This window comes from Plutella xylostella, chromosome 29 (genome assembly GCF_932276165.1).
Source record: "Plutella xylostella chromosome 29, ilPluXylo3.1, whole genome shotgun sequence".
NCBI classification, from domain to species: Eukaryota; Metazoa; Arthropoda; class Insecta; order Lepidoptera; family Plutellidae; genus Plutella; species Plutella xylostella.
In genome coordinates, this window is record NC_064009.1 from 3,362,908 (window position 1) to 3,374,913 (window position 12,006).

General features: G+C 35.2%; 1 protein-coding gene and 1 long non-coding RNA gene across 3 annotated transcripts in view; both read right to left on the minus strand.

Annotated features, from left to right (window-relative positions):
- LOC105385320 (netrin-B) overlaps positions 1-12,006 on the minus strand; it is a 134,154-nt gene that overhangs the window by 47,218 nt on the left and 74,930 nt on the right. The gene's annotated exons all lie outside the window — the stretch shown is intronic.
- LOC105382320 lies at positions 760-4,864 on the minus strand. The gene is made up of 3 exons (XR_007268026.1): positions 4,423-4,864; positions 3,638-3,720; positions 760-2,703 (listed from the first exon to the last, which is right to left on the minus strand). It is a non-coding gene; the product is annotated as an uncharacterized LOC105382320 (long non-coding RNA).

Below are 12,006 nucleotides of genomic sequence, written 5' to 3' on the forward strand. Positions count from 1 at the left end.
TTCAAAGTGTTTGTTGAAAGTGCGGATAAAAAGGACAAATTGGGAAACAAAAGTCCAATATATCTGAACCATATATTCACGACGGACATTAAGGGGGTAATTGGCATTCACCGAGTTAACGCTAACAAAATTGCGGCTGTTTTCAAACAATCCAACAATGCGAATAACTTCATTACCAACGCTACATTCCTGGCTAAACACCAATTAAGGGCCTATATTCCAGCGGCTCAGATTGAGAAAACTGGAATAATTCGATTTGTACCAACTAACATTTCCAACAAAGAGCTGTACAACAAGCTCTCAAGCACAAGTGAGATCATTGCAATAAGGCGATTTACCAAAAAAGTAGGGCAAGAAAGGATCCCACTGCAAACAGTCAGTTTGACATTTCTGTCAAACTGTCTACCAGACCATGTCCAATATGACCTATTTTCATATAGAGTCTTTGATTACGTACCACCACTACAACAATGTTTTAGGTGCTTTAAATTTAATCATTCGGCAAAGGTGTGCAATGGCAAGCAGCGCTGCAGCTGCTGTGCTGGTGAGCACCATTACAAAGAATGCAGCACACCGGATGAGGTTCGCTGCTGTAATTGCAGCGGGCCTCATTTGGCTATTTCAAAGTCATGCCCAATTAAATTAAAAAAAATTATGGAAAAAAGAGCAAAATCACATATGCTAGCGCTGCTGCCAGCAAACAACTAGAACTTGAAGTAAACTTCCCACCTCTACCAGCTGTAAATAAAACTCAAAATGTAAATAGTAATAAGTTTAATAATAAGAATGTAAACAAGTCTGTACAAAGTGTATCTAACAATGTAAATAAAAATAAACAAAAAGGTAACGAACCTGTCTCACAAGACTTTTCGCCTAAGGCTGTTGACTTAAAGACGCAGCTAATCAACAATGATGACCTAGTTAACGTCATAGTGAGCACCCTAATACAACTGGGTAATAAGAGCGACGATAATCCTATAACTACGTCATTTATCAAAGAATTATTATTTAAAAACCTAACCTAATATGGATAATAACTTGAACATAACACAACTCAAAATAGCTCAATTTAATATTCAAAGTTTAAATAACAAAAAGCCGTTACTTATCAAATTTCTACAGGAAAAAAATCTTGATATTTGCCTTTTAAATGAAACATGGTTTAAGGAGAACCAACATATTTCAATACCCGGTTACAATCTTCATTTTAAAAATGCAAAAAATGAGCATGGTGGTGTTGCCATCTTAATTCGTCCTTATATCAAATACAAATTAATTAACACTGTCTTTTACGAAGATATTCAAACAATAGCTATATCAATTTCTACAGGATGTGGAGAACTAACTCTATTATGTGTATATTGTCCACCTACAAGTAGTCATATTAGAATTAATAAATTACGTAATCTAATTAGATATCTGCCTAAACCTATTTTAGTATCAGGTGATTTTAATGCTCACCATATTGCTTTTGGGTGCTTATCCACTAAAGGACGAGGACAACAATTATACAATGTTATAGATGAATTGGATTTATGTATCCTTAACGATGGTAATTTTACTACTATTAATTATCCTAATCGAAACCCATCGGCTATAGATGTCGCTTTTACCAGCTCAGCCATTGCACCCTTGTGTGATTGGACTGTTCACGATGACAATATGGGTAGCTACCACTTTCCTGTGATCATTACTATTGCACTTTCAATTGATAGATATCAAATAAATCCTCCAATAGATAAATTTATGTACAGTAAAGCAAACTGGCAAAAATACCACGAACTTTCTAAGTCCTTTTTTACAAATTTTACCATTAATAGTGATAATCCTTTAGAAACTTATGAATATTTTTGTAACAAGCTAAACTCTCTTAAAGAAGAATGCATTAGGAAATTTACAAAACCTAGCTCATACAAAAGTAAACTACCAGCTCCTTGGTGGAACGATAGATGTGAAAAAAGTGTTACAGACTCTTATGAAGCTTTAAAGTATTATAGAAGTAATCCTACAATAGGAAATTTTGTAAAATATCAAAGATTAAATGCTATTAAAAAAAGAACAATATCAGAAGAAAAGAAAAACGGATGGAGTAGACTATGTAATAGTTTTAATAGAACTACACCGATAAGTAAAATATGGAATTACATTAAAATGTTTAAACATAGAAAAGCTTCCAATAAATCTTATTCAGACGAATTCATTGATGGATTTTTTGATAAGTTAACAGAAACCGGCTTACACATTCATGAATTAAATACCTATTTTTATCTTCATAATTCTGACATTAAATCAAGTTTTCTTATACAAAAATTTACTTTCCACGAATTTGAAAATAGTTTGAACTCGCGAAAGAATACATCACCTGGATTAGATGATTTTCCTTATATTCTTATAAAAAAATTAGATACTTCAGTGCAGAAATTATTTTTAAATATACTTAATAGTCTTTGGGTGAATCAAATAATCCCACAATCTTGGAAGACTCAATGTGTTATTCCTGTTTTAAAACAAGATAAGCCTCCAGAAGATCCAAATTCATATAGACCCATTTCTCTCTCTTCATGTTTAGGTAAAATATTTGAAAATATGATTAAAACTCGTCTTGATTGGTTTGTTGAGTCAAATGGCTTGATTCCCAATGTTCAATATGGCTTCAGAAAAGGCAGAAGTTGTGCTGACAGTTTCGTCTCCCTTATCTCAGATCTGGAAAATGCAAAACATAATAAAGTTAGTGCTGTGTGTGCTTTCCTAGATGTACAAGGTGCATTTGACAATGTCCAACCAAGTATACTTGTAAAAGTGTTATCAGGGCTGGGTATTCCCGGTATCCTATGTAAATGGATTTATAATTTTTTGATTGATAGAGTTTTATATGTAAAGCATAATAATAACTTATATGGACCAAAAACTGCCTCTAAAGGCACAATGCAAGGTGCAACTTTATCGCCATTGTTGTATAATTTATACACAAGTGAGATATGTAAATATGTAAATAATAAGTTTGTAAATATACTGCAATTTGCGGATGATCTTGTATTATACAGTATGAATGTTAATGTGGATGTAGCAATACATAATTTAAATAGTGCCTTAACACAATTACATCATTATTATAGTGGTAGATTGAAACTTAAAATAAATCCTAATAAAAGTAAAGTAGTAATATTTAGTAAGGACTCCAACAATGATGCAGTTATGTACAATGATGTAGAGATCTCAACAGCTAGCTGTCACAAGTTTTTAGGTGTTATCATAGATAATAAATTGACATTCAAACAACACATTATGTATATAATTCAAAATGCCCTTAAAGGCTTAAATATTCTTAGATGTTTAGCTGGTGTATCTTGGGGTGCAGACCCAAAGACACTGACCGTACTATATAAAGCTATAGTCAGAAGTCATTTTGATTACAGCTGCTTTGCTTATATGAATAGTACTCATGTAAATAAGTTAGATATTATTCAGAACAGAGCTTTGAGAATTATTTTAGGTGCTATGTGCTCAACTCCTATTCGTGCAATGGAAATTGAAGCCATGGTAATGCCTCTTAATATACGAAGGCTTTTATTAGCTGAAAGATTTTCATTAAAACTTTTATCATCCAATAATCAACAGATAATTAAAAAAATCTTACCTAATTCAATTGTCCATCAAACACCTATGACCTCAGGTGATGATTTGTTATGCAACAGAAGTCCCAATTTGTCTCAGATTCTCCTGGAAATTAAAAGTAAATACTCAAATATATGTATTAGGCCTTTATGGCCAATGTATTTAAATACCTATAGCAATCTTCTATTCAAAATTAAAATAATAGATGTCCAGTGAATAATAATACAGAACTTTTACAATTTCTAGATCTTAATAGAGAATATTATAAACTTTATACTGATGGAAGTAAAACAAGCTCTCATGTGCGTAGTGCTGTATATGATCCACAATTGAACTTTTCTCAGAGCTTTGTTCTCAATAATTACTGTAGCATTTTCACGGCAGAGGCTTTTGCAGTGTTAGAAGCCCTGAAGCGTATAAATTCTGTACATAATTACAAGTGTTTCATAATATTAACAGACTCATTAAGTTTGGTGGAAAGTTTGAGGAACCCAAAATGTCATTTTAAAACTAATTATATTTTATTTTTAATTATAAATAATGTACAAAAATATGAATTGATGGGTATAAACATATTATTTATGTGGATTCCTTCTCATAGAGGGATCACAGGTAATGAAATAGCTGATAGAATAGCCTATGAAGGTATAAACTCTTTAGATGTAAGTACAGTTGTAAATATACCATTTACTGATTGTTATAATAGCATTAGTAATGACATGTACAGTTTATGGAAAGATTTTTGGAAAAAAGACCAAGAAATTAATGGGAAAGGAAAATGGTATGGAAGTATACAAGAAGACTTACCTTCGAAGCCCTGGTATAATGATTTGAAAATAGCCAGTCGAGATTTTATCACAACAATGAATAGACTGAGATTTGGTCACACAAAAGCACCATCGCATTTAAAAAGATTTAACATAATAGAAGATAGCACATGTTTATCATGTCAAAATGCTGTTGGAACGCTAGAACATATGTTTTTTGAATGCCCTACCCACAACATGGAACGTTTAGTTTTTGCAAGTGAAGTGAGTGAATTTATAACAAATGAAGATAATCCCTCCCGCCGCCTCATTATGCTACTAAAATTAAAAGTGTGCTTTAATGCTATATACTATTATATTAAAAATACCTTCAATAAAATATAGTGAAGAAGTGAAAGTGCAACTGTGCTGTGAAATGTGAAAATAAAGACATGGCTTAAAGGCCCAGTGGCCAAGCCAAAACCCTTTAAAAAAAAAAAAAAAAATATATAAAAAAATAAATAGCAAAATTGTTGTTATACATAGTTAAAATGCAGGAACTCATTTCATAAGCTTTCAATTTCCACTCCCATTATGCATATATCTCTCTCATTCCCCACAACTCATTGTCTGTAACTAACATAATAATTTGTTGAGCGAGTTGTTGTGAAGTCGAATGTTAAATTAATTGTGCTCATAAAGGCTTGGGCGGTAGGCGCAGTCAGTGTTGCCGTGTTCAGTATGCGATTTCGAATATTGCATTTTGTTTTTACTACCATATATAATAATATAAACACTCACATCTTGTACTAATATACTCCCTTGCGGTACCCCGCAAGAGCCTACCGGCAGAGGTGCATTGCTGCACCCACTTTTCGCCAGTGTTTATGTTAGTCCCAATGTAATAGGGGGCGGGCCTATTGCCATTTCACGGGCACATCCAAGACCCGAGAACAAATATCTGTGTTTAAACAAATATCTGCCCCAGTCGGGAATCGTACCCGGGACCTTCGGCTCAATAGTCAGGGTCACTAACCACTACGCCATTTACTACCATATAGGTACTTAATAGGTAACTTCGAAGAGCGGTCTTAGCTCAGTCCGATAAACAAGCGCTCTCATTCCAGAGACGGACGATTACGGGCTGATGATGATGATGAGGTGGTTTCCAAACTGGTGGTTCCGGCAAACGTTCTTATATCAAAAATACTATTAGGTAAAATAAAAGGAATTAGCTCCACCATCCAATTAATACCTATTCTCAAAATAAGTATATATCCCGTAAAGTCTTAATTTCCGCCGCGCAGAAACTCAAGTCTTGTCTTTTCCTACTCTCAATAAATAAGGGCTGCGTCACACAGGACTAATGAAACAGATTCGGACTCATAAACAAGTGATATTAACGCAGTTTCAAGTAAACACGCAATAAACATGTCTTGCACATCTGTTGTGCCGCAACTTCGCCGGCGACTGGACACGGATTGGCCGCCGTGTGCGCTCAATTGACTACAGGTTGTCATATTTGTTGCGAACTTAGATTAACAATATACGAGCAAGATGGAGTGTCAGTGCAAAAAAAAAAACGTCTCGACAAATAACAACCCACTTCTACCACTGAGCTCTTATTTTGAATAAGTTCGGTTAGAAGATTTGTGATTTTATTCATTGGTACAATGGTTGTCATTATGTTGAACTGACCCCTTAGCATGAGTTTTTTTCATCTTGAACTTGAAGTAGAATTCATCGAGTAATTTTGTATGACAATATGAACAGTGCCCCTGGCGGTCGGTAGCAAAACTATTTTTTTTCTGCAAAATTCTCTCTTTTGTTATGTGACACACTATCTTGTTCGTATATTGTTAATCTACGGTGGCGAATGATGCCAACCCTGCTCGGCCACATCTAATAAAGGAGAGGATCTGTATCTCTATTATTTGCAGTGTGTGCACAGTTTCAGAATAACTTCCGAATGAGTTTGGGTTTTGAGATAATTGAAGCATATTGTGTTTTTTGGTTGAGCCAATCAAAAAGCATGGGACTGCAGACAATGATTATTTGTACAAAGGCTATTGTTCCTCGCAGATGCTTGAAGGATGGTTTGAATAATCTGACTCCATAATTTGTTTTAATACAGCGTATAAGAAATCTTTCTCAAGTGGGTGGTAAGTAACATTAATTAGGTAACTTACAACTTAAGGAAACAGGCAAATTCATTCTCGGTAAATACAACGTATTTATTCACACCTGTTTTAGATATAAACATAATAATTTTACCGCTGCATTGGACCCGCGTACTGTGGCCGACGAAATTGCATGTTATTTTTGCAAAAGACACATGTCATGATATTATAAGCTCGTTAACCGCGCCCACAGAGTATGTTTAACGACATGAGAATGTTAATAAACATTGCTATGAAATGAAAATTATGAAAATGACAAGCCCGTGCTACGCTCGTTGCTGGATGAAACCGTAACATAAACTCACTCATACAGCTACCACATGCATAATATGATTTTAATAAAGCATATGAGTTGCTGTACTTTAAAACTAATTGTTTACAGTCACCAAAAGAAATAATTAGGTATATGTATTTGTATAATGCAAGAACATCATGATGAGTGATGAAAAAAACTAAAATTGATTTAGTTACTACTAGATTGTCAATGAAATATTTCTTATTTGTTTATTTAGTTATATACATTATCTTTTATAAATAGAATCACATATTTGCATTTATTATTTCAAGTCCAGTTTGAGAGCTAAATCAATTGTAGTAATTAGAACTCATGTATTAATCTATAATTATGATATCCTGCCCTGGAGGTTTAATTTATTCACAGCAATGATTTGTAGAGCCTCGCTTTTACATAATGTACTGGCTGGTAACGAAGGTGGGTGTTCATTTACCTTAATGGCAATTAATAATGATGATAATAATATGTGGGGACATCTCACACACAGCCGTCCGACCCCAAACTAGGCAGAGCCTGTAATATAGGTGTCAGGACATCTCATATATCTATCTACATACATAATTATGGTACACATATTAACACCCAAGACCCGAGTTTAAATATCTGTTTTTTAACAAATATCTGCCCTGGCTGGGAATCGTAGCCGGGACCTTCGGTATAGCAGTCAGAGTAACTAACCACTACACCATTCGGTAGTGGTTAGTGACTATTTCGGTATTGTATGGGGGCACACTTCAGAATCAGATCTGACTACAGAGTTTGTAAAGTATTTAATGTTTGTTTTCTAGGTAAATGTAAACACGCACTGAATACGAAGTTTTTCAGTAGGTACTATGACTACTTGAAATGATGGAGGATACCTACATTCCTACCAAAGTCCAACAAAGGTAAATTTTAGGTACACGGCACACATGTCGACTGTCTTCTGTTTATCGCGTCATAAATCGTCATACACACCGGTTTAATGCCTCCGAATCCGCGAACAGATGTACTCGCGATGTGTATCATTTGTGAGAGTGCTTGTGTGTGTGTGTGTTTGTGTATGTGTGTGTGTATCTGTGTGTTGTGTGTGTTGGAACAGAGTCGATCGCCCGCGGCCACCCTGTGATTCATTTGTATGCGATTAAACTGCATACGATGCGGCTGCGGTACTACGGTTCATCTAGACCAGACGATATATGCGGGAACTTGTGGAATTTATGATCCTACATGATACATGCGAAAGTGTTTTGTTAGTCCTTATTTCTGAGTATACACTAGAGAGCGTTTCATCAAATACAACATCTGAAACAAACAATAACTACCCTTATCCAAACGTAATAAGGGTTTTCGCAGATGTATTAATCGGTGAAACGGTCTCTAGACACTTCTGAAAAAAAAAAACACCTACCTTTAGTACTAATCTTGTTCATGGCTTGAGTTAACTTATTTATCAGAAATAACATAAGTATTTACTTAGTTCTTACTATGAGCCATAATATTTTATGATTTCCAACAGTCACGCTCAAGTTGCATTTTGTTATTGTACATTTATTTCTACATCCTGCAATAATATTAGCTTTGCCAGTATGAGTATGACTCACAATTTCATAAATTCATAAATCATCAATAAGTAGCTAAGAATACTCCGCCGCAGAATTGTTCACTCTATGACTCTATGCAATTATATTAGCGCCGAAAATACGATAAATAAGTAAAACCAGCCTGCGACAGAGAAAATGAAAAACACGACTAAAAACTCATTCGATCCATTCCTTCTTAAATTAGATGTCTACAATGATCTATATTAAGTGATGTTAGTATAATATGGATACGATAGTCAATATACAGTCATGTAACATGTTATCGTGACAAATACACACCGCGCAAGCACGCCAAACTTTCAGTTGGAGCTTTCGAACGTGAGCTTTCCACCTTTCCCCTGGGAACCATAGTGGCGCGCCGAACGAATGATTAACATGTTTTTGATGAGTCCGAGTCTGCTATTAGTTGTAGCGATTAGCGCTCGCCGCCGCGCGACTTCACAAGTAATTGAATACGGGTAATTAAACCACCACCGGTGTATTCTGAGAGGAGAGGAGGTTGTGACACTATCACAGTGCAGTGTGAGTTTAAACGAGGAAACGTCAAATCGCAACCTTACCGTCGTCACTAAAATATTTTTTTGTTGATTTTGTATTGTGTCCGTTGATTCTGAGCGCCAAATCTCTATATTTAGAATGCTGAATTAAGGGTGAACGTAAGAACTGTTATTTTCATCCAATCGCAGTGCAAGTCTCGACACCTAATGAAGGTTTTGGATCCGGTATACATAAAATTTTATTTGGAGATATTCCGGCACTACGTTTGCCTCGATGAGATTACAATGTCATTTACAAATCTGTATATAAAAAAATGTAAGAAGCATGTAATAACGCTCATTATCATCAGTAATTTCTCGATTATAGAAAGCTTTCACACAGCATCTAGTTGGAATCGTATTGCAAACTAGAATATGGTTTTTGTGTGCATCGCATTGAAGGTACTTACTTCTATCTATGGCCACAGTAAAGTCACTTTATGATGTAGATACCTTGTAAAGCTATTTCACTTTGTAATGAGTAGTAATTATAGTGAAATGATCCTTTTAGCAATAAATGAGTTTATTGTTGTTTTTTGCATGTGAATGTTGTGTTTTGAGTTCTGGAGCGCCTTAATTGTGTAAGCGGTTGATCAAGACCTTTAATTATAAGTACACGCTACACGAACATATATCTATTGCTATTTCTTCTTAGTAGCGTCTCGGTGACAAACTATTTTGTCACCGTAGAAAATTAGTAGTAGGAGTAGCCAGTCGGATCAGCTACTGTATCACCACCGAAACTGACTTGTAAAATCTGACGTAAATAGTACGGATCTGACAAAATTATGTGTGACAAAGGTGTTTGACAGGCAAGCGAACGCTGCTTATGGATTGTTAATTGCTAAAGTTTGGTGGTGGTAAACCCACGGTTGTCAGCCTTTATTGTGCTACGTAGCTGAATCTTTCTGAGCGTGATGTGTTCACAACTGTATCATTTCCCCGTATCGTAGCCCGGCGGCCTCATATTCGCCCCCAATGCACATCTCTAGGAGGGAGATTAAGTATTGTATAAGTATGACTTGCGTATTGTCCTAGCTCAAGAACAATGCACACTAGTAACACTCCACACACATATTTCCATAACACGGGAGTAACATTAAAACCGGCTCGGCGTTCACTGGGCGCGTATGTCGGAAGCGATCAGTCACTAGTGGGCGGGCGCCTTTATAATGTCGCTTGTTAAGTTTCATACCCTAGATCTGATAAGACGAGGTGTTTTTAAGAGGTGTTTTTAAGAAGGTTTGGTTTGCTGTGTGAATGTTGTAAAGAGGTGTGTAACGCCGCGCGATCTTCGAATCGCATTTTAAAGGCTTTCAGTGGGAATTTCGGGGAAAAGTTTAAGAACCAGAAGGCAACACACATTTAAATAATACTAAGATTATTTATACTTTAAATTATAAACTTGCAGTTTCCTTGATCTATCAACCTATAAATACTTCACTAAGACGATCCTAACAGCAGCCTTAAGAAACCAGGGATAATGCAGAAAAGTGTGATATTTTTTTCGGCTCGTTCGTTTCTTAGCCTTTGAAATATAATTATTTAACCAAAAAAACCTCTGTATAAAAGTAAATGGAACATAGAAAGTTGTTATACCTAGTTTACCATCCCAAAAATAATTGACAAATAACTTAAACAACCCCTAAACCCTTCAGACATAACAGTGTTATGAAATTTTTATGATGGCATTTTCATAGAGTAGACATAATTCAGTGGTATTATCGTTATCTGAATAATCCTCTAATGTGCAGAGGGGAGACGCATGGGTGCAGACATACTCAACACCAAACAAAATACCATCGTTTTATTAAAAAGTACCTAACTATATTTCATATTTTATTTAAAACAACTATATTTTTTATTCAAAGAACTAAAGATAAAAATGAATTTTGTGTGAAGTATTAACTACTTACCATAATTGTTATACTTACTTAAGTAAATATAATATAATTTAATTAAATCTTTATATAAATATACAGTACTTCGATCGACTTACCCTCGATTTTAAATATCATTTAGGTAGGTACATAAATAAATTCATAAAGTAGAAACCTTCCATAACCTGTGAGTGTGGTATGGACCCAAACAAATTACTTAACCCTTCGCCCGTCGGGCGCGGTAGCGGGGCTACTAATGAAACTGTCACATTACTCCACTGAGTGATCATCGTCGTCGACTGTAAACGATGACACGTGACGATGCGGTTTTGTGACGCTCCTGCCGAATATTGCGGCGCTAGTGTCGACGGCAGTTTGTGGAACTATATGTACGCTTGGTAGCGTGTTGGCGTGACTAGTCTCTACATGGATAACTTTGTTTATTGTAAATGGCGTTATAGGTTATGCTTATTTTCAGATTTTTGCATTCGAATCTATGTATAATCTCAATCTGCAATTTGGAATCGCCTTTGACCATAAAGCACAGCTTTAATCCTGTGAATCGATTTAAAATCAGACAAAGAAATATTTCTGCTCGTAACGGAATCAAATTAACTGAATTGCACCTTCACTTCCTTTCCTAAAAGGCGACACAATCATTTATGTTAATGCTTCGAATCCCTGAAAGCTGCGCTTAAAAACACTGTTATTACAGTAACGTTAACTGAAAAAGAAATTCCTTTCCTTTTCAACGGTAATATAGCCTTTAGCGTCCTTACTATATGAGTAAATCGCCCTTATCTTGTGTTTTTAGATGTGGTTGATGTTACCAAAATATTCAGGAGTATTGCAAATCTTAAAATCCTGGAAATAGAGGCTAGATTTGCATACATCTTCATTTGCCTACCTGAGTGCGATGTGTCTGGAGTAATTTGTAAAATCTCTGCGTAATGCTCACGGTGAATTCAAAATTCGTAATCGCTTTGGGCTTAGCACCTGTAGGACTCGTGGGTTTGTCCCGTAAATAGAAAGTAAAATGGTACACATGATTAATAAACATATCAATTTATGATGTTTGATAAATCTATCTATTGATAAAACCTTAGCCTTACCTTGTATTTTATCTGATTATTGCATGAATTATTAAATTAAGGTACCTAAGGAAACATAA